Source organism: Haliaeetus albicilla, chromosome 15 (assembly GCF_947461875.1).
Source record: "Haliaeetus albicilla chromosome 15, bHalAlb1.1, whole genome shotgun sequence".
NCBI classification, from domain to species: domain Eukaryota; kingdom Metazoa; phylum Chordata; class Aves; order Accipitriformes; family Accipitridae; genus Haliaeetus; species Haliaeetus albicilla.
The window spans coordinates 31304358-31327441 of record NC_091497.1 but is presented as its reverse complement, the minus strand read 5'-3'; the positions used below and the strand labels follow the sequence as shown (position 1 = coordinate 31327441).

Below are 23084 nucleotides of genomic sequence, written 5' to 3'. Positions count from 1 at the left end.
TATTTTATTCTTTTTTTCCTGCCTTGACGACAGCTAGGAAAGCAGTAAGTAGTTTAGATTGATCTTGGAGAGAGTGTGATCTTTCCTGGATATCTTTACATAACCTGCCATAGTCTGAAATTTGGTGTATGGTACTCATCTATATTCTGACATATCTCTTAGTTCTCTGATCTTCCAGTTTCTAAAGGACTTATCCATTCATGGCCTTTCCTTCCTCAAACTAACTGGTTCCTAATTCCAAAATTGCAGGGCGGTTTTGTTCCCACAGGTATGGAGCCCGTGTGATCTACTAAGTCTTTTTAAAGGTTTTTAATGTGGGTTTTTTTGTTTCCCCCCCAACTGTTGTTAACTTTGCCGCTGTGTAACATGCTGGGATGCCTGCCTTGTAACAGAGTTATGTTCCCCACTTTGCAATCTGTGAAGCTCTTGCCTAGCCCGAGAGTTTTTTAAAATGGCAACTAAAGCTTCAGCAACATCTGGCCAACACTCTTCTCACAGCCTGCGATGTAGGCTGGCTGTTCTTGGTAACTAATCAATTTTAAGCACTGCTAACCTTTTAATACCAGTTTAGATGATATCTGCACTCTATTTAATTCCTTATCTCCCAGTGCTGTAAAATTGGATTTTTGGTCTGGGCAAATGTCAGAGCCTTTCATTTGTAAAGATGGGTTCTTGTTAATAGTTGTATAATATCTCTTCTGTTTCTACATATATTTTGCTTACACTTATTGTTATTCAGAAAGCTTACCTTTTTCCAAAATATTTGGCTACTGCATTACATATACACTAATATATGCATTTATACATTATATATACATAATTCATATAATAAACTGTAGTTTAATAATGCATTAGTTAAAGTGTTAAAGATTGATGTGGAATAGTTATGGCTGAAAAGCATTTTCATTCTAAACCTTCTCTTTCAGCAGGTTATAATTTTTCCCCCAAAATTGCCATTTGGGCTGAATTTTCTCACGGTTGGTCTCAGCCCAGAGGAAAAAAAAAAATCTGGAAAGGTTGGAGAAAATCTGCTAAACTGCTTTTGAATTATCTAGGCTTTAAAATTGCTGTTTTCTATGCTTTGAGACTTTGAGAAGAATGGTCTGGTGTGAGGGGAAGGATAGTTTGTACTCCACCTTTTTGAGATCTGAATCCTCTTTGTGCACTCAGCAACTCTGATTCAAGCACATCTTTCAAGTACATTCAAATCTGCTTTTGTTACATTTTAGGGCTAGCAGAAAAACTGAGTGACCTCAGGCCAACTGAGAATGTATTATTTTGCTTTTGCATTGGTACATTTTAAAGGCAGTTTTCGCATTGCTGAATTTAGTGGTCTTACGCTTTCATTTGTTTCAGCAAATGGCATCAGGTCACCTGTTTTCTAAAGGAGGACATACTGCCAGGAAAATGATTTACTTCTCTGGTTCAGTTTGGTTCTCCTTTCACTAATGAAGCATTGCGCCAAAAACCATGAAGCAATTTTGAGATGCTTTCCTCCAGACTGACTTGGATGACCTAAACATTTGTTAGTCAAAAATGGTGTATGTCAAAAAGTTGCCCAGTACAAATGAACATGAAGACTGGTGCATAAGTGGTAATTCTTTTAGACTTAGTTAAGCTCATGCCCTGTGCTGCATATTTGTGCTCTTACAGAGAAAAATAACAAACCACAAGGGCAGACATCTAAGATGAAAGTTACAGGTCTGCCTAGAAGTCAAGGGTATGCCTGAAAACTGATGCCTTCTACTTACTTACAGGATAATTATTAAGGCACACTTTTCCATGTGAGTCTGGCCAACATGCCTCAGCCTCAAGATATTAAAATTTTCAGTGGCCTCCAGTCTTGGTTTTGCTGAAGTTAGACTTTGACCACTTGTACAAAATCCTAGTGAAATCAGAGGCTAGGAAGCTTTGAAGCCTAACATCTTGCTTACCAAAAGACATAGAAAAAACCTAACACCATTTTTGTGGCCTCAGGCGTGTATTTTTTAGACACTGGGGGTTGTGAAATATTAGACACTTACATCAACCTTTCTGTTTTTCCATTTGTCTTTGCCTTCCCCACACACTTGTCTTTTGACCTGATTTCAGTGGAACATAGGAGCTGTCAGTTCCAATCAGGTCACCTCACTCAGGATTGTGCTTTTGACGGTGCTGAGTATCAGACACTTCACAGGGAGAGATGTACAAGGCAAATCAGCGCTGAAGTGCTGCTCCCTCTGATGGGCTTTCCTCTTGATCGCTAATATATAGAACAGGGTTCCCCAAACTAGAGCTTATAGTTCCAAATCAAGTCATAACTCGGCAAAACTTCACTTTTGGAAGCAGCGCCTGCGACAATAAGTGGTTGCAATCTTGAAACTGCAACCCCAGACTTACTTTTTGATAACAGAAAAAATTGGGAAATTTTGATCTAGAGACTCCTAAATGCCAAGACATGAGGTTAAATATCCCTCCCAGAATTTTGTTAGCTCAAGACCTCCAAGTCTTTGGAGATGTAATATTCAGACTCTCTCTTTCTTCAGAATGAAGATTGTAACTAAAGGCAATCAGTATATTCAGATTCCAATTAGTTTCAAGCATTTTTCCATATGATGGGCATATCAGGGGGAGGACTAGCATGATGGCTTTTCCTTCTCCTACTCACTCCAGTATCTCAAGAGGTCACTGATTCTTATGAAGAGGAGAAGACCTAGGGATTATTTGAGAAAAATGAAGGGTGGGCTGAGACTTAAGAATTCCCTCACCAGTCTGCCTTGGCTATGGAAAAGTCCTTTAAGCTCCAGTGTCTTTATACCATAAAATAGATGAGGTATGCTTTATGAATTATCGTCAACTGCAGATCATCATACGCTGACTAAATTGTAAACATATCCCTCATTGTTCTGGCTGTGTACTATTTTTGTAACGTTAATGAAGAAAAATCAAATAAAGTAGGAAATCAAGGTATATTAGATTATATTCAGCAGTTCCCCAAAGAAAGACTGTACATTAAGCAGTGCTGGAGACTTTAAGAAGTCAGCTGGCCAGACTCTGCCAACTCTCGTGTGTATACTTCTTCTTCTTTGGCCTCTTCATTACTGGGGGCTTGGAGCCACTGATACCCACCTGGCAGTCTCATTTTGTTTTACCCATGCTATCCTGTTACCTATTAAAGCTTCCTTTTTCTCCACCTCATTGCTTAGCCACTGAACCAATGTGCCAATGAGCACATTACTCGAATCACCCAAGACATGCCTAACAAAACACAGCTTCCTTTTCTGTAATTAATACTGAGCTCCTGTTAACCGAATACAGGGTCTGTCCACAAAAGTTTTAAAGTGAGCCACTTGTATTATGACCCGAAGATAGTCACTTTTTGTAGGAAAAAAATGCTCGCGCGTCTGTAATGGGTGACTAAAGTTTAGCACGCTCCAGATGTAAGTTTTGAAGTAGGCAGCTGGCGAAGGCAGTCCCCGCGCTCCTGTGCTCCTGCCCCTGTGAGCTGCGGACCACAAGTAGCTGCTGGAAGCGTTCAGCAGCCCGGTGGCACGGTAGCGTACGGCGTGTTCAGCCTTGTTCTGAACGCTGCGCTGGCTTGACGGCTGGCAGTAAAAGAAGATATAAACAGCCTTAAGGAAATCTGCTGAGTTTTCTGTAGGTTTTGCAAACCCCTTGAAATTACAAGGTATCTTCGGAAGGCATCTTTTCTGCTATCGTGGCTTCCCAACCTGTGGTACACATTGTGTTTCATTAACAAGCCAGCCTATGAAGCAAGAGAAATGTAGTAAGGCATACTCCGAAGAAAATCCTATCATTTTCCTAATTTTATTCTAGTTCCCTCCTACTTTATTTTTATAGTCTTCACTACAGAAACATTGTGTTTTAGTCCAGAGGAAAAGATTTACCATTTAAATTATCTGAATGAGCAATCAGAATAGTTAAAGAAGTGTGGAACATCTAACTCTAATGGATTAGAGTCAAGCTTGTACCCAGATAAAACTATGTATTTTTATTATGAAAACACAGGAGAGCAGCAAGAGTGAAAGAGAGTAAGTACTGTGGGAATCCCAATATGTAGAGCCACTGGGAACATCTCTAAAGAAGTATTATATATTAGTGTAACAAGTAGGTTTTTTTCATTGACCTGAAAAGCACCTGCAGAGTTAATCACGCTTTCTATCATGTGAGTGTTACTCAAGGAGACTTCACATCAGGGGACATTAAAGTGCTAGGAACAAACACAGTCAGGTTACAACAGAAAAAGGAGAGAGAGATTCGACGGCCAGAGGAAATGTGGCAGAAACTCTAAGTGTCTTTGACACAGTATTCAGGGTTAAGTGTGCCTCTTAGGTCATTCAAGTGCCTCCTCTATATTAGACCTTAATTGAGGCCAAGGATGAAGATAATGATTAAAATCTGCTGGGCGCTTAAAGATAAATAGTGTTTTTTAACATGGTGTAAGGGTCTGAATGTCCCAATAAACAAGACTCAGAGGGTAAGCAGGGGCACATAAAGGGAATTACTAAGTGCAAAGCTTGTGTTGCATGTGGACTGAAGGGTTTTTCAGGAATATGGCACCTCTCTGTTGTTATACTTTTGTCCAGGCCAGTTAACAGTTTAGGAAAACAGACTGATTACTCTTTGGCATAACTCTTCTTGACTGTCTCAAACTACCGGAATAAATTTATGATGCAACCCATATTGTTTGGATGGTTTGGCATTTTGTTTTGGGTGGCTTTTTTTAATTCCCGGCTGTTGATAATTATACCACCAAAAATCTGTTTGGCATGTTTTTCTTTGAAGTTACAGTAAGGTAACATAAGGAAATACTTTATTTTTGCAAAAGTTTTCCCCATCTTTTATCTCACTTTGGAAAGCCTCCATTCCCACTATTTTCCATGTGTTTGTTTATTCTAGGCAAGAAAGCCAGTGAGTAATTATGAGCATCCCACTGCATAAAGTAAGCCAAGAGGCTGTTGGGAACCATTTGCTACTGACTGTTCAGTTTTGCTGGAGCACAGCTTATCTGCAGCACTTCCCCTTCACACATTACTCCCCATCCAAGGATCCCAGGTTCCTTGACTGACATGGGGAATCCAGTGTAACCTGTGTGTGATGTACAGTTTGCTGTTGGGAAAATTGAGTTCTTGTGGATAGGAATCAACAGAAAAAGCAAACTGACCATATTAACTGATCAAAGACAAGGTATGAATACCAGGTTATGTATTTTCACGGGGAAAAAAAGGCTTGTTAATGGCAGACTGAAGGCGACCTGCTGAGCGCAGTCATGATGTCTAGGTGGCAAGGTAAAGGCGATGCTACCTAAAGCTAAAGCTGTTTACAGGTTGTGGAGATGGTCTGCAGGAGATGGGCACAGCACTCCCAAGAGGACTGTTAACTGGATCCGTGCAGAGCGCGCTCAGGAGAGCGCGGTGATCAGGATGGCGCAGATGGCACTGCCTGGGGGACTGGCAGAACTAGACTTCCTTGGGAGGGGAAGACTTGAATATGAATGAATCCCCAGGCAGCCACCCCAAATCAAGGGCTATAAAACCTTTTGTTCTTCCCTAGTCAGGCTCTCTGCCTGCATGGGCTAGGTTGATGCTTAGAGCTCAGCCCCTGGAGAGCAAGCAAGAGAAGCTTGCTTTCTGCGTTTTGCCTTGGGATGAAGGGCATAAGCGTGGTTTTCTTTCCTTTCTGCCGCACGTCCTTCAAATGCCCTTTGCTTATTGCATGAGAATTAGGTCTCTCAAAGTGCATAAAGATGCACATCCAGTTCGCAGCAGGAGTCTGTCTGTGAAATATCAGCAGAGGCGATCTGTGTGGAAAAATGTCTATTGATGGTCCGCATTGAAGAAGAAGGTTGGGCTTCAGCGAGCCTAATCCCTGGGCATGCGAGGGAGCTTGTAACAGAATACTTCGCTAATGTTGACTTTGGTCAGATAAACAGTGGATTTACTGCACCTTCCCATATCTCTGTAATGGGAAACAGCTGGTCACTGGAGTAGTTCTGTTAGTGGACGTGGAGGTGAAAGATAATTAAACTTAATGCATACAATATGCTCTAATGCTCTGTAGCACGTATTTAGATTGTGTTCTGCCCAAATATTAAAGATACTCTGTTACTGTGGCTTCAGAAATTTAATAGTTCTGTTCGTGTAACAAGGACAACTTTATCTGCCTTTCTTGTATGTGCACATTTCTTATTCAGGTTTTTTTCCTTAAAAAACAGTTCTCTTGACCCTAGCTGATTTTTCTTCATAAATAATCTCCTCCTCCTGACCACAATGCCTACATTATTTAGTAATTATTTGTTATTTCTATTCAGGAAAGGCGTAGAGATAGAGAGCTCCAGTAAGTTAAACGCTGCCTGAACACTTAAGAGTCAATCCCAGCCCAAATTGCACATGGTCTGTTTTCTTTCACTTAGATAAAACAGGTAGGTAAGGGACCGAATGGAAACAATGGGATAATACTGATTGGCATGAAAAGCAGCAGTGATTACGGAGCTGCCTGCCTATTGTGTAGCTTTTTTTTATAGGTATCTTGGCACAGCGGTAATATGGTGGTAAGTGAAAAAGCAGTTTAACTCTTTTTATCTGATATTCTGAGTCAGGCACTGAGAAACAGGCAAACTCTATTGTGGACGTTAGAAAGAGGCAGACAATTCCTACCTGCTCTTCCTCTTTGACTACGCTGCTGTGATTTTTAGAGAAGGATTGGGGAAAGGGAAGCGAAAGAGCTTTGCTAGCACTTAGAGGAGGCAGCACCCTGGGAGAAGGTGCAGAAGTGCTTATTGTCACCTTTTTTGTAAAGAACTGGCAGCATGAGCTGTGTTTCAGAAGAGACATGTCCAGACTGCAGTGGATGGAGAGGGCAAGTTATATGCTTCTCCAACTCTTTGTCCTCTTTCTGATACAATTGTATTTCAAATGGTTCTTTTCACTAGAAACAAATGTGGAATATTATAACCCACTGCAGTGTTGAAGTTTTACCCTATTTTCAGCTGCATCTGTCAAATCTATTTAACCCTTCTGTTGGAAACCCACTGTTTCGGGACTTGACTTGGACTTGCATGGCTGAGCCGTTTCCAGGAATAATCATTGAAACCTTCTTTTCTGGGGCCTTTTGATAGCAATTTTGGCACTTCAAGCATGCTTCGTAGAAGTATTTTTGAGAAATTGCAGAATGTCCTACAACTTTATTGGCTAGAATACGCAGTACCATAAATAAATTAAATATTCCTTAAAAATAACAATAAACTCACCAAAATCAAGAGGACAGGAAAGAGAAATGTGACCAGATTTTATTTTCTTTTAATTCCCTGATATTTAGTGTGTATATACCCAAACACAGTGCTGCTGTCCTTTAATGTAATAAATGTCGTAGCGTCCTTTTTTTCTTCACTGTGCTTTTAATACATTTGTAACCCCATAGGGACTTAGAGAAGGGTCATGGACTGTGAGAGGAGAGAGCTCGGATGCTGCACCTGGATATCAGGACTGTGTGCAGGTAGCAGGGAATGGGAATCTGCAGCTGAGCAGCTCCAAGAGCAGCTGATTTAATAAATCGCTTATTATAAATACTGCGGGGTCCCTTTATGTTATTAGCCAGAATTCAGTATATGAAAGAATCTCAAGTGCGAGTTCATTCTTGCTATTCACCAGCCTCTGTAAAGTAAAATATCTCTTCCAGTTCTTCCTACATATGTTGCCTTTTAACTTTGTGTCCTTTTGTTCCGGTCTGTCTAATTACCTCAAGTAGTTAATCAAGCTTGATTTTATAATAAACCATAGCTGGTTCAGGCTTGTCATGACTGATTTATCGACTCCTAAGACTAAGGACTTTCAGTCTCAAGACTAAGATAATTTCTGGCTGCAATTCAAGGTGTTAATTCTGAGCTTAAAAATTTAAATGTGGTCTGGAACATGTGTCCTACGTTTTCCCTTCAAGAAGAGCAAACAGCCCGCATTTCTGTTGGTTTTTGCTGGTGGTGTCCAAGTGGAATTTAACCTGGAACTAAGACAAAACAACCCCAAACCGTCCAATTCTGCAGAAACAGACTTGCATGTAATCATTATGACAAAGATTGTCCTCTTGAAGGTAAGGGGGCTGTTATATATGAATGGAAGTTTCTAGCAGTGGGCCTTGAGAGAGAACATATATCTCCATGAAGGATCCCAGCATATATTTCCCTATAATAAACTGCTTCAACACCACCTGATGGAGTGGCATGTGTCTCTACACGTGTGCATGCCTTAGAAATGGGAAGGTGCGGTGCTAAGAAAACAAAATTATGATAGCTAATGACTCATACACACCATTTGGTGTCCCTTAGGGACTGCCTCTCTTCCAGTGTTTTACCTCAGCAGTTGAGCTCATCGGGGACACGAGAGCTAACCATCCTTCCAACTATTCATCCAGGGATTTGAGGCCCCGAGTTCTCAGTGGAGGGCTTTTTTACCGCAGCTCCTTTAACAGGCATTTATGTTCCTACCTCCCTGCCTCCTCTTTCCCCTGATCTCTAGTTTTCCATCAACAAAGCGTCGGCGTAGATTTGAATGCAATCTCTGTAATGCAACAGATACCTACTAATGGCCATTAAGGTATCTTAGCTACCTTAAGTAGTTACAGAGGGATCCCATTATTCTAAGGATCGTGTAACAGAAACATTATCGCACGTCTGCATATTCTAGCTGCTGTTACTGTATACTGTAATTCTCCCTTCTTATTGCTAACAGGCATCAGGTTGTGGATCTAGTGATATTTTCTCAGTGTTTTCTTGTTAGAATTCGGAGACAGTTTGGGTTTTCACACCTTTCCTAGGTTGTTTGCCTTATTCTAGCTCAATTATTTCACATTTTCCAATGCAGAATGGCATCTGGCCTCTGTGGGTCACGCTGCGTGAGAGCCACATCTCACTAGACTTGGTTACATGACCTGCTACTTCTTGTGCTTCCAAGATTTGTTTCCTCTGTAGCCTTGAGATACTGTATTTAATGCCTCATCCACATATGTATATAGTAAGCATGAACTAAAGAAGTCCTCCAGAGGACTTTTTTTATTGCTCACCATGCTTTTATGATCGAAAGATGACAACCCGTCATAGTTTTCTTTTACAGTTGTGTTATAGATTGAAAATATCAGGAAAGTCCATGTTACTTGATGGCTGCATATAAATAGAGTTTACAGGTTTGCAAGTACTGCCCGCTCTGCAAACTCCTTTGGGGATTTAAAGGGTAACAAACCTGTTTTCGCTCTGGCATCAGTAAGATCCAGTAGTAAAATGTTGCTGGCCAAATATTGTGGTTGGAGCCTTGATTGTTCCCCCTGGAGTTCTGGAGATGAACGTAAGAGGAGAGAGTGATCCCGGGGTTAGGTGCAGAGAGCCCCCTCCATCAATAACACCGACCAGAATAGGACCCAGTTTCCCTTTTCCACTTGTACAAGTCTGCAGAGCCAGCAGGAATAAGAGGTTGTAAAATTTTTTTCCTTGCGTTAGTAAAATAAAGAAAAATGAATCTGGCCATAAAAGACCAGGCTTCGTCTGTCTTTTAGATTAGAAACCCCAGAAAACAAACAAACAAAAGAAGTCTTTTCCATCACAGACAATTAACCCCCTCATTTAACACCCAGACCCACTCGCAGCCTGTGCTGCCCTGACCTCTGGGACCGCGTGCCGGTAACAAATCAAGCTTTGTGAGTGCAAGGGGGAGGAGAAGAGGCAGGGTCACAGCGGGCTCCTCCGATATACGTTTGCTCGCAGAGCAAGGAAGCGAATGCTGCACGTTTGTGGGAGCAGGCTGTACACCTGCGTACCTTCTGCATGAGGCAAGATTTGTGGGTAAAAGTTATATTGCTTCTCGGACCAACTCGTGTAGCTGGGAAAATATGCACCAGCCCTCCAATGGTCTGAGGCAACCAGGGGACCTAAACTTTAATTATAGCAGGCAGTAAAAAAGGTGAATTCAAAGGAAGGAATGGTTTTGCAGCACATTATAATTTTCCTCTCTTTATTAATCTTTTCATCTGCCACAGGCTTACCTATCTATTCCTTTACAAAATAACCACCATGTCACCACTTCCCTTTTAATATTCCCTTCCCTTGTACAGGTGCCAACCAGCTTTTTTGTCTACCTGACTTAACATATCTAGTTAAATTCAAAGGGTGTGCTCCCTACTTGTATTTAGCTTGGAAGTTCACTGCTTCTATCTCAGACCTGAACGTGGGCTTCTCTTTTTTTCTGACTGTACTGGCCCGTAAACCTTGTCTTGCTTGTGACTTTAGACCATTACAGCTACAGCAATACTATTATAAATGTGTGACATTATTCTTAAAGTAGCCCTCCAAATCCAGACCCACAGGATAATGGTCGATTTATGGCTGTAAGGAAAAGATCTCCTGTGTAACAGGGGTAGTTTTCTTCTAAGGGCAAAACAACAATTTGAGCTAGTTCTTATACACAGAAGACTTGTTTATTTCTTTATTCTTGTTCTGTGCCTCTTAGTCATTAATCTCTCCTATGGAAACTTGTCAAATACGTTTGGAAATTGAAACAAATATGCTGCTTCCATACTTATTTTTCTTATCATTTATAACCACAATGTCTTAAAAAAAGCGCTGGCTTCTCTTCCTGTGCTCCCTATCTCCTAAATCCCTTTTGCTTTGTTCAGAATGGACTACTATTCCATTTGAGTCTGACACACTTTTCATCTTGCCCCTTTTGCGACAGTTTTCTAGTCCACGGCTTTTGTGAAGTTTTCATGTGATGAAACTCTTCAATGTTTTAAGCATGTCTGAACTTCCCATCCTTGTCAGTAAATGTCTTGGCTGTTGCTTGTATGCGTAGCCACTCAAGAATATAACAGGTTTTTTCTTTAACCAAAACAAGACTGTTCTAAAAGTTGCTTCTCTGGTGCACAGTAAGTTTTCCACCAAGGCTGAGTTCGAAATTTAATTCCTTTTTGTTGTTGTTGATTTAATGAGGTACTCCAGTAATTTCCCAGTCGTTTCTTTACAGCAAGGAAGAATATACAATGTTCTGCCTCCCTGTTACTGGATGTGCAACAGGAGTGCCGAAGAAAGGAGTGTGATGACAGTAGGTTTCTTCTGGAAAGAGATAGGAATCTCCTTCGGGGGATGCAGAGATTACTGTGGGTGGGCTGAATCACTTTACACAATCTTCCACCTTTTCCATGGGCCACATGAGGAGGTGAGAAGGCTCCTGTCGGAGGTGCCGTGGTTAGATGTTTTGGGGTAGGTGATATGAATCTCTCTGAATCTATAGTGGGGTCCTGGGTTGGTGTTATCTTCATTTCAGCTGAAAGTGAATTTCTACAATAAAGCCGCTGCTTTGTTTCTCAGTGAACAAAGAAATGCCTGACAAAAAAACCTCATCATTCCCCGATATTAGAGTAGACCCGGGCTGAAAGCAGACTTTTGCTTCAGAGCTAGAATTGAATTACAGAAAGGGTTCCTGGACTGTGTCATCCCAGAGTTGTCATGTTGTCACAAAACAGGGGAAGAAGGAGAGAAAAATTACATTTTCCTGGGATCAGCCTTGCTTTGTAGATTTTAGATGGTATCAGTATTTGAATTAGAAATGTTGCTGTGGCATTTAGGCCCTCACAAGCTGTTGTGTTCATGGGAAACCGCAGAAACTGTGCTAAGAAACAGATGGAGGTGGCCAGAGGACGGTGGAGGTTCCTCTCTCCCAGGACCTCCTGATGGACTTATGTGACAAAGCTAGAGGGAACAGGGCTGTAAGAGAAAGCTGGGCTACCGAATGCAGGCCACGGTGGCCACTGAGAAGTTGTCAAGGAGGTGCCTGAGCTTCTTTTGAAGGGCTGTCATGAGATACAGCCTTGTGCTTGCTCATGCAGCTTGTAGGGAAAGCAACTTTCAGGTTCCAAACCTGGTATTTTGTGCATTTTGTTAATTAAGTTGCGAATGATTACACATTACACGTTAGCAGTGCTGTAAAATGAATGTTTTGTGTGCATGGGTAAGCTGAACGTGACTTTAGACGTACGCTCCGATGCCATTTCTCCACTAATTACATTTACAATTCAGAGCCGTCTGTAAGTAGAAGAGCGTACTATGCCGATATTTACTGACAGAAAAACTTTTCAAATCACCTTCCCAGCCAGATGTTCATAAAAACCGGTTCGGCAGTTGGTCCGTAAATCAAGTCAAGCATTTTATCATTGTTCTCTTAGGTGGCTCTTGCGTTTAAGCCTGTTTAGCTAAACACATACATTTACTTAAGATGAACTGTAAAAATAACATCTGGAGATCTTTTCTCTGAAAGAATATGCCAAAGGGTCTTACACAAGGATCAAGCACATTTTATAAACTGTGGCTGGTTTTTTGGAATTCAAGCTGAATAAATGTGCTCTCAGCTTTTGAGAGGATCAAGGGCCAGTATTATTTAAATGTTCTTTTTACTTGTGTGGCAGTCTGTGGGGAACATGCTCTCACCAAAGCATTCTTACATTTCTCATTCCATAATGAGTTACTGTTTTCATCCTTGCCACCTGGGACCCTGGCACAGCCCTGCTAGTAGCAGTGGAGTCACACTGGTGGAACTGGATGCAAAGTGCAGTCCAAAATATTTATTTTAGTATATTCTGCTCTGCAGTAAACTGCCTTCAAAGGGGAATGTCAAAGAAGGAGTTGCTGGGAGTTTTACATTTTTACCTTTGCTTGTATCAGTCATGTCTCTTTTATCCCTCTTTTTCCTTTTCAAGATATATGAGATTCTTTCTTTCTCTCTTGAAGAGGCTTTCCCCCCCCCCCCCGCCCTCTTTTTCTTAGAAAATCATGCTAATAAGCTATGGTTTGCTCACCTTCCGAATCAGTGTTACTATGCATTTTAGCTTTGCTGAATATCAGTTTGGTCGCTTTGCCTTTTCATATTCGGTTCACAATATGAAGGAGAATTCTGCTGAAATTTAACAAGCCCTAGGGAAAAAGATTCAGACAAGTGCAGTCAGATTTATAAAGTGGCAGATAAAGTGGGAAAGGTTTTGCATTACTTCTGCCACGTTGGGTGTTTCTTTGACGGATGGGCTATATCTCATCTGCGATTCAGAATGACGTCGATTCACGTTTTGAGGGGTACCATGACCACGGCTGTTCATGACAACATAAAACCTATAATCTGGGAATGCTGGAAGAGCTGAGTGCAAGAATAATACACATGAATTCCTGGCCTAGGACCACAGTTATTTTTTGATTTAGTTCTCAGGAACACAACCTGTTTCATAATGTGAGACTGGCATTTAATCTGAGAAACCTGACTGTTTTGAGAATTATACAAGGCGGCATGGAGCTGTTTAATGCTTAAGTGACAACAAAACATAAAGATGCTGGCCATAAGTCTTTCTGAAGTAGTATACTTCCCTGTGAAGCTTGGACAAGTACGTTCTTGATTTAAATATCTGGAACTACAGTACACGGTGTGAAACATAAATCCTCTTAGTGCAGGAACCCAGAGACTGAAGGAGCCAGTCGGAAACCTCTCTGAACAGCAAATTTAGTGGTTGGGTTTAAAGTACGTATGCTAGACTTGGAAAGGACCTTTCCTAACCTGGTCCTTCTGTCCCGTTTCAGCAGCGCAAAGAAGCTCTAAAGCTGCCTAAAATGTGAAAGGCTGAAAATGCAAAAGCATGGCAAAGGTGGTTGAGAGCCAGCATTACGCAGAGCAGGGCACGTGGCCCGTTAGCAGCCTGTGTTGAGTACCGCAGCCCCACAAAACCCAAAACTGTCCTGCGGCCACTTCAGCGCAAATCGAAGGACAAAGCAATCACTGGCAGTCCCAGGTGCTAAAAGCCTCTTCTGTAAGCTCCCCTGAATACAGCTGTAGTACAGCTGAGAACATGACCCTCAGAGCTAAACAGCTCAGCTGGTGTGAAAAAAAAAATAAAATTAAAAAAGCCCCAAATCTACTGACTTTAGTGAATTCAGTCAGCCCAGCTGCATGGGCCACATCCAGATTTTAAGCCATCCACCCCATGCCAACCAAGCGGATGGCACCGCCAGTCACTCTCCCTTCTCTCCTCTCCCATCAGCAGCCCCTCAATTTTCCTTTCCTTTGCCCATCATAGAGCAACATCATGGCAAGCCGAGCTGCTCCTGTCGAAGAGGAGGGCAAGGGAGGGTAGGCGATACGATCAGCTCTAACCTGCTCTCTCTTTGGCCCTGGGTTACCTCCAAGAAGCTGCCATCAGCTTCCCGGTCCTCACGTACTGCTTGAAAAGCTGTTTTCTGCCTCCCTGGTGAAACTGGTGTTGTGTGAACTAGATACATCCTGGTCATGATGTCTCCTACTGCAGGTTATAGTCTGAAAAGTTTGTTTCCCTTCAAAACTCCTGCGGAGCGGAGATGTTTCGAATGAAATGGCCAGGAAGCGAAAAAAAGTCAAAATTTCAGAACTTTGCAAACCTCTCCTAGGATCAGCATGAAAGATGTTTTTTTTTCCCATAAATGAGGAGAGAGACAAGAATAGCAAAACTTGGGAAAAAATCTGCTCGCTGGCTCCGTTGCTCTCTGTGTTCAGTTGCTGGGAAAATCACAGGCAGAACATATGGGGCAAGACCCAATTAGCTGCTCCAGACCTGACAGGCTTTTAGGAGAATCAAGCTGCTCAGACAACGTTCTGGTTTAACCACTCTGATCTCAGCAAGTGTCACAAGGTTAGATTCATCCTCGCCTGCTAAGCTGGAAACTTTGCAGACTGAAGGCAAAAAGAGGACAGAAGTAGAAGGCAACTTTAGGTTTCAGGTTTTAAAAGACTGGAACAAATCATTTCAAACGTCGACAATAGCTGCGATCTTTCTGCTTTAACTCTTTCCTTGGTTGCCGAGCGGAGGCGCAAGCACAATCTGACACATTCGTGGAAGATGTAATCCTTTGTGATTTCAGCTATTAAAGCCAAAAATAGATCTATTTTTCAGAGCAAGAGTGAATATAATTTTATTCAAAGGCATAATTTGCCTGAATTTTCAGGTAGAGTTTAAAGAGAATGGCAAATATTACCGCTACAATGTGAAGGCTTTTCACCTCTGAAATATTACATCCTCCCTCCAAAGTCTGGAGGGGCTACAACCGCCGAGACAGAAAACCATATTTTTAAACATGAAATAAAAACCCCGAGTACTTTTCTCTGGCTCCATTTGTGCAGCAGTTGAATTGTTCGGACTAAAATTTTCCAGAGTATTTCAGCCTCGGGCAGATATTTGACGTGTAAAATTTCAGTCCAAACTGTTAATGATTGGCAAAGCTAAAAGCAACTGACAACAGGGTGTTGCAATAGGAAGTGTCAGACAATTTTAATAATAGGTGACCTCAGCAGCCCTGCCTTCTGTTTTGTCATCTTGAACACTTTTGTTGTCTAAGGTCTATGATGTGTTTCTCTGTGTGGTTTTGTCTGTATTTCTTTCTTTCTTTATATTTTACTTCTGTTAAGATCTTCTTTCAGTTAAGTTTTACATAACGTGGAGTTCCATGGGAGTAATTGCTTGTTGCAATCAAGAAATGTTTCCGCCTACCTGTTCTTCATTTACAACTTCTTTATTTATTTCACTAAACGCTTCCCAGTTTTGTATCGTGGAGCAGAGTCCACAGAACCTGCCCGCTTACCCCTTCTGTAAAATTCATGAGCTTTGTAATGCTCCTACGTTAACTGCCTCTTCTCCCCAGTGAGCAGTCCGAGGCTTTTTCAGCAGTGGTTCCTCTGAGCTACTTTATAATGTTCCTGATGATACTCATTGTCCTATTTTTGCTGTGCTTTTATATTGCTTGGGGAGGATGGGTTGACTAATTCAGAACATGGTATGTCAGGTGAGGGTCTGGCTTTTCTAAGAGGCTTGCAGTATTTTTCCCGTAGTTTCTTCTCTTGTCCCTTATCCAGGCTAACCTTTAATTGGCTTCCCTGGCCCCCTCGATGCAGTGCCACACTGCCGGACCTTTACTGTACGAGCCGCTCAGCCCATCCTCTGCAAAGAGCCTCATTTGGGATTTCTTCGCGCTGACATCCTTGTGCGCATCTGTTTTCCTTGTGTTTGGTTCCTCTAAAATGCCTCTTGAGATATATATTTCTTTTTTCAGGCAATCAATTGTATGTCTTCTGTGGGTTTTGCTGTAACATTACTCCCTCTCTTTTCAATACAATTATCAACATGTTATCTCCAATCACACTGCTCATTTCAGATGGAAAGTACCCGTTTGTTCCTATTTTTGATTTTCCTGTCTCTTTGGCCAGCTTCTGATCTGTATCAATCATGACAAGAATTTGCCTCTCACTTTATGCCTCCACACTTTCTTTGACAGCCTCTCGGGAAGGACCTTATCAAAGATTTTTTGCAAGCTTAAATAATTACACACTATTTATTGAGCATTGCTCAGTTATGCTGCATTTATTGTACACCAAATGTCAGATACAACTACACCTTGTCCTCCAATACATTTGCATACCGCAAGTTTTGTATGTTTTTATATTGCCCCACTACTAGAGATCGTAGTTTGACACCTTTTAAAAAAATGCTTAACAAAGCCTGTGAAGGAAGTTTGGGTTGGGTTTTCTTTTTCATCTTGGAAAAAGATGCTAAAAATATGTTAAGAACAATACTACCATGTATCCTTGAACTGAGAATCAACACTGCCAATTTTCATCCTGGAATATATTTTTATAGTTGATGTACAAACCTCTGGAAAAAATGGTTTATTATAAAACTATTGACAGAACCCAAGCTGTGGAAATGTACATGGTGAGGCAGAAGAAGCATCTTAATGTGGATAACATTTTCTAGCCCTTAAATGTTACAAAGAAATGCATTTTCCCTAAAAATGGGATAAAGAACCGTTATAATTTGAAACAAAGTCTGTCTGACATAATTTGGTTTTATCTTTAATTTGCCAAAAAATTGATACTTCTTGAAATAATGAATGTCTCTTCTGTTCTTGGCATTTATAAACCTGCATCTTTCTTGAAAGCATTGTCAAAGAGAGTCACACATAGAGTGTTCTGATAATAGATTGTAAATACCAAAAAGGCTGATTTCATTTCTGAATGGTGGGGTTGGTTCTGTGTGTGAGTCTGTGTGAAATTGCTCTGCCTTTAGTTCGCTGCTCTGAAATATAAGCAGATGAACCTTTGGTGCAGGCTGCCAGAACTTACAGATGAAATTTTCTAGCAGCAGGAATTTTAAGTTACAAGTTTTGCACACAACCACTAATATAATCTAAATTAAAATGTGTTATGCACAAGAGATACAAAGCCTGGATTCTTCCTTAATCGGGATACAGGTTGAACTAATTTTGTGCACACAGTGCCTCACTCTGCTTCCTGAAGTATGCTGTTCATTTATAAAGACTCCTGATTTCTTTTCAAACAAGACCTTTTCCCTGTTAAACAGGGTAATGAAATATGACATTGTAAGAATGTTGTCAAGAGCGCTACTTTCTAAGGAAAAATATAACCCTTTTTTTCACACGCCGAAGACAGCCAAGAGCAATGCCTGTATTTTAAGCTATTTTGGAGGTACAGAGATGCAAGTGTTCTTGAGAGATTCCTTCTTCCTCCTGTAAGCATTTCTCATCATTTTAGTCCCTTTTTGGTGAAGAACATGATGAGAGGTTTGTGTTTGTTAGGAAATAAAAGCTATGTCATAATAAACTCCTTGACAAGACACGAGAGCTTTATACAAATGTTCTAAGATTGGTTTTTTTCCAGTTGATTTGGAAGTTTCTTTTTTACCCACCGTACTTCCACTTCTTTTCTCGAAGACTTCAGGCGATGCTGTGATTGAGCTAGCTAATGGCTGGCCAGAGAGCCCCAGCTGTTTGATATTTGGCACGGTGTTCTCCACATGCTCAGCGTTGGTTTATTATTAGTTGAGGCGTGCATTTCCCCTCGCTGCGAGAGACAGGAGAGATGCAAAGGAGTCACTGGGGGCCAAAAGCATTAACCCAGTTCTCTGCACTGCCCTGCACAGGTCCCAGAGTAACTTAAAAGAACCTCGGGACAATTTAACCCATTCCAGCTGGCTGCCCTTGGGCTATTTGCCAAAATCGAGGTTTATTAGTCCGCACCGTTCCATTGATAATGGCTCCGGTACCGAGGCCCCGGGGAGGGAGGCCGGCAGAGCAGCTGGCTACTCTGGCATCTCTAGCTGCTGCTGACCTTCCTTGTACTAGAGAGATGCCCAGATGGTGGAGAGAAGGGGTTTCTGCTCTGTGGGAAATGCAAAAGGAATGGAGATGAGATGAAAAAGCTAGTCATAATGTTATAATTATTGTACTTGTAATGGAAAACTTTATGGTTGTGACCCAGATGTCAAAGGATGCAGAAATGTCTGTCTAAGTCTGCTGAAAGGCTGAAGTAACAGCTTTCAGACATATGGACTACCCTTATTTACCTTGGCGTGACGCACACTCTCCTGACACTGTTCTAATGTCAAGCCTCTTCTAAATTGGTCAATGGAGTAATTACCGTACTCAGCGTGTTGAAGACGGGGAATTGCTTTATTATGAAGTTAGGGGTACCCCATTTGGGATTTCTCTACCAGCCATGAAGAGTACTCGAGTTACCACCATTGCCGGCCATTTGACCATGGAGTCTGGCTGCCTAAATAGGCACTTCAGAGAGCTGAGAGGGCCCTCGAGCTTATATCGTCAAGATCTAAAACCAATCAGTCAGATTCATAGATGCAAAGCAAAGTTGAATTATCTTATATTGAAGCGAACGCACCAGGAAATATTCAAACCCTGCAAAATTTGAGAAGGAGACAGGTGGTCAAAGGAAGCCTTAACTAATGAAGAGACGTTTCAAAAACTATAATTCTAAATACTTTTAGCTCAGGCCCAGTATTACATTCATGGACTTACCAGCTGCAGAACAAGACAATGCTAACATGTGGAAGTTTATAGCTTACATTTATTTAATCTTTTCTATTTATTTGTTTGTGTTTGAGAACACAGGTCAAATCACAGGTCTAACAGTGGAAAGGATAAAAAAAATAATCTCCTGTTTCGTGAGCAACACACTCCATTTTTGTCTAGAAACCCTCCCTTCTGGCAGATGTCTAGCTAAAAACTGAGGGTGTTGCAAGTTATCCAAAGCTGGAGAAGAGATGGTTGCCTGAGCTCTATGGCTCAATTCCATGGTCTTTTTTGCCATTCTTCCTCTTTTGAATGTAGAAGGAATTGTACTTTGGATGGTACTTTCCATTCTCTTGGTTTATATGACATTCATCCCATACTCCTCAATGCAAAATGCTTGTTCTTTAAGTCACTCGTGCCTGATTTTACATCCTTTGTCATCTACGTCTATGTGCAAGCTCTCTCGTCACCACAGCTCCCTCTCTTCCTCCCCATGTGGCTACCCAGTCCTCAGGCCATACCTGGCTGAGACTCCTGTGAACTCGTAAATCCTTCTGGTTTGGATGGAGATACGCTGCCCATGGCCTGAGCCTGCCATTAGCTAGGACACCTGCTTCTGCAGAGCAGCTTAATGGTTTCTCATGGTCCAGAAGAGCTGTAGTAACTAACTGCAGTATTTGCAGTGAGACCTAAGCACATAGGAACGTTTTTCAGTTTGCTGAGGTGCTAGATGGCTTTTAAAGCCAAAATCTAACAAAATAGCTTTGTCATAGTGCATTGGAGTTTAATTAAGACAGCTCTTTTTATAGACACTCAGGAGCATTAGTTGCTGCTATCAACTCTGGCTTCTTTTCAGATCATGTTTTATGTAGCATAGTATTTCTCAAGATAGGATTCTTGGCTAATTCTTAACCAATAAACAGTTTATTAATTCACCAAGTACCACTTTATTACTTACTCAACAGTTAGTTAATCAAATTAAAATCCAACAGGTATTCTACCTATGCAAAGAGCATTCAAATATTGTCCTACAAGTTACTGCCATAAACTGTATGGAGGTCAAACAGTTCTAGTAAATATCAAGATTTCTTACTGCATTCATTTATAGATAGCAAGTCTTTACTACATCTGGTGTTCTTACCCTCCTTCCAGTACTCTGTGGGTTAAAGATATAATGGTTTTAGGAATTTGGACCCTGCTATTTAAATGATTTAATATGAAAGAAACTAGGAAAATAGTACCAGGAACAATCATTTAACATTATAGTTTAAGTCTTTCTTATGCCTGTTTGCTTAGGCTTTTAAAGAAGCATACACGTAGAATAACTTGGCTAAAAGTTTGAAATAGCGTCACTAAGGTTTTTCCAGCTGATTTCCCAGGACAACTTTCTGTCATCTCCAGTAATGACCAAGAGAAGACTGTCCAAGTTCTCACCAAGAGAAATACATCCCATACAATAATGCTCATTGGTATTTTCATCCAAAAATAAACCTGAAGGAGACACAGAACTTCCTCTGGCTTAGGAAGCCCCTGAGGTGCAGAGTGAGAGATTGGGAGATCATTATATGGAGGTTTCGCTTCAGGATTGTCCTGTTCTGGTACTAAACAAAATTAGGGATTTGCTGTTAGAGGCAGGCTTGTGGGCTACAGGAGTAGAAGGATCTTTCAGTCTGACAGAGCCCAGTTTTTCCTGTGTTTCTGCGAGACCTTGCCCATGCAGGTGATACGCCTTTCTGGACTGTACAGCTTCTTTCCAGTTTTGGCAAGGCTGTTGTTACTCCTGTGACCCTGGAAAGGCAAGGAGAGTGTTTGTATGCATTCCACAGATTCAAGGATCCACACGGTAACTCCACGTTAATAGCCAGAACTTCTTTCATGATTCGTGAGAAAAATGAGTCCCTTTTGTTTTCATTTGGGAAATGTCCTATGGAATGTCTGAATTTTCATTTTTTCCCCCCATTTTCTCTGAGGTCACATTAATATCCAGAAGATGGTATTTTACCATCTTTTACACACTGGAGGCTTTTTATGTTTCATCTATTACAAGGGTTATATTTCAGTATTAGCCTAGCTTGGGAATTGAAATTTTTCCTATTTCTCCAACTTCTTTTCGGTATTCATTTACATCCACTTAGGTGGTTATATCTTCCAATAACATTTTTTTCTTTTTGTGCCTATACAAATGCCTCTCAGATTTCTGGAATGCAGCACTTTCCTAGAGAGCAAGCAAAGAAAAATCCATTAACAGTTCCCAAGCTGTATAATCATGTTTTATTTATTTCTTTTCTCACCTTCTAGAGCTTCAAGGTGAAAGGTGATCTCATTTTCAAGGAACATAGCAAAGTTTTATTTTAGGAAGAGGTTCATTAGGCAAACAGATTGAACAGCTTCCAATGGAGGGAGCTTAGAGAGGCTACTTTGTTTGGCTAAGGCTAGCCTTACTGAATAGCCCACCGTGATGAGTCCAAAACTGGAGAAATTCAACGCAGAAGTGCAAAAGTGGAGAGGGTTGTCCCAGGCAGCATACAGTGAGTGCACAAAGACTTTTGAAAGTCAGGAAATAACAGCTGCGCACATTTTATATTCTATAAGCAATGTATTACATTGCATCTTCCATATCGACTGGTCCCATATTTTTACAAACTGGCTTTGGAGCTATTAACTGGGGATCAGGTGGCAGTGTGCAGAATTTGCAGTTTTGTTATTTTCTTCACAATGAACTTGTGACTGACCCCATACGAGGACGTGATTTATTGATGAGGAGATGGAAGAAGCCTGTTGTTCCTACTGCATGGAGTGGTTCTTAAGCAGCAGGGACTTGGGGAAGGTCAGCACTCTGGACATCCCGAAGTGCTATAATCTCATGAATCCTTCAAAATCTTGGCACTGGGCAAAACACCCTGTGGATAGAGCATGGACCCATGACACAGAGGTTCCAGACAATACTGTTGTCTGTTCATCTTTCCTTCTCCTTCACCTTCTTCCCTGCATTTCTTTCAATTTTTCTCTTTACCTTTTTCCTTCTTTCCTATTTTTCTGCTTTTTTCCCCCTTCAGTTTTCACCTCCGCAAATTTCCGCTGCAGTGGCAATGGGGTTTTACACATGGAAGAGCAGCTGATTGTGGATGGAGACTAAGATTAGTCAATTTTTTCTGACTTCAGCTTCTTACACGTGCAGCTGTCAGCCGTGAAAAACTGACAAACCATCATCAGACTCCCTCAACAGCAAGTCCTGAGTTTTCCAGCTCATTATCAGGCTTGCCTGTCAGGTACTTCTTTGCAGAGCTGTTCGAAGGGGAAACTAAGTAGATTCACCATGGGCAGGTAGTGTCTGAGAATGCTTTGAGGTCAGAACGGCACTGATGGCTATCCATAAGCAGAAAGAGTAATAGAAATAACATTACAGTGACTCTGTAGATTTCTTTACCCAGCAGTGTTGAATTTGCACCTTAGGAGGAGAGTGGCATCTATGGTAGTAACACTTTGTTGTATTATTATTATTTGCTATTCTCTCCTATTATTTGCATTTCATTAGAAGCTCTAAGCAAGATTGGGGTCCTATTTTGCCAAGCGCTTCAGGAATAAAGGATGAACCAGGAGTGATTCATCCCATGATTTGCTTGAAAAAAGAGAAGGTGGCTTTCTTTAACTTAGTCTTTGTCATGTATATTGCTCTAAATATAGTGTTTGTCCTGTGATTTTGTGAGTAGGGATCAAGAGGAGGCCAAATTGGCTTTGAGTGTTTTCAGCTACAGCACAGCCAGCTCTGAGGAACAGCATCTAAAGTTTTGGGATTGTCTGCTGTAAACTATTCCTCTGTGCAGACACAGCGTTTTCTTCAAAAAAGCAGAAGTACAATAATACAGCCCTAAAACTTTGTCAGTGATATATGTCTCTCAGAAGTACTTTTCAAGTGGCAAGTGTTTTGATGATGCTACAAGGGCTTTGTTTATGGAGTAGGTCTGGCAGACGCTGTAGAGTTCACAGGAATTATTACTTGGTTGATCATTAATGAGAAACATTCATCTGGATTCCCCCTCACCCCCCGTTTTTGTCAAAATTCCCTTAGAGACTTGTTTTTGCTACAGTCCAGGCTCTGTTTCACAGAATATAGCTCTTGCTGAATGCTGTTAAGATGGATCCCCTGGCCAACTGAGAAAGCTGGAGGTCAAGGAGGTGATTTCCTATCCCTCCTTCATTCACTCCTTTCCACTCCTCC

General features: G+C 41.3%; 1 protein-coding gene across 10 annotated transcripts in view; it reads left to right on the top strand.

Moving 5' to 3' along the window:
* ENOX1 (ecto-NOX disulfide-thiol exchanger 1) overlaps positions 1-23084 on the top strand; it is a 360508-nt gene that overhangs the window by 227748 nt on the left and 109676 nt on the right. The window lies entirely within an intron of this gene.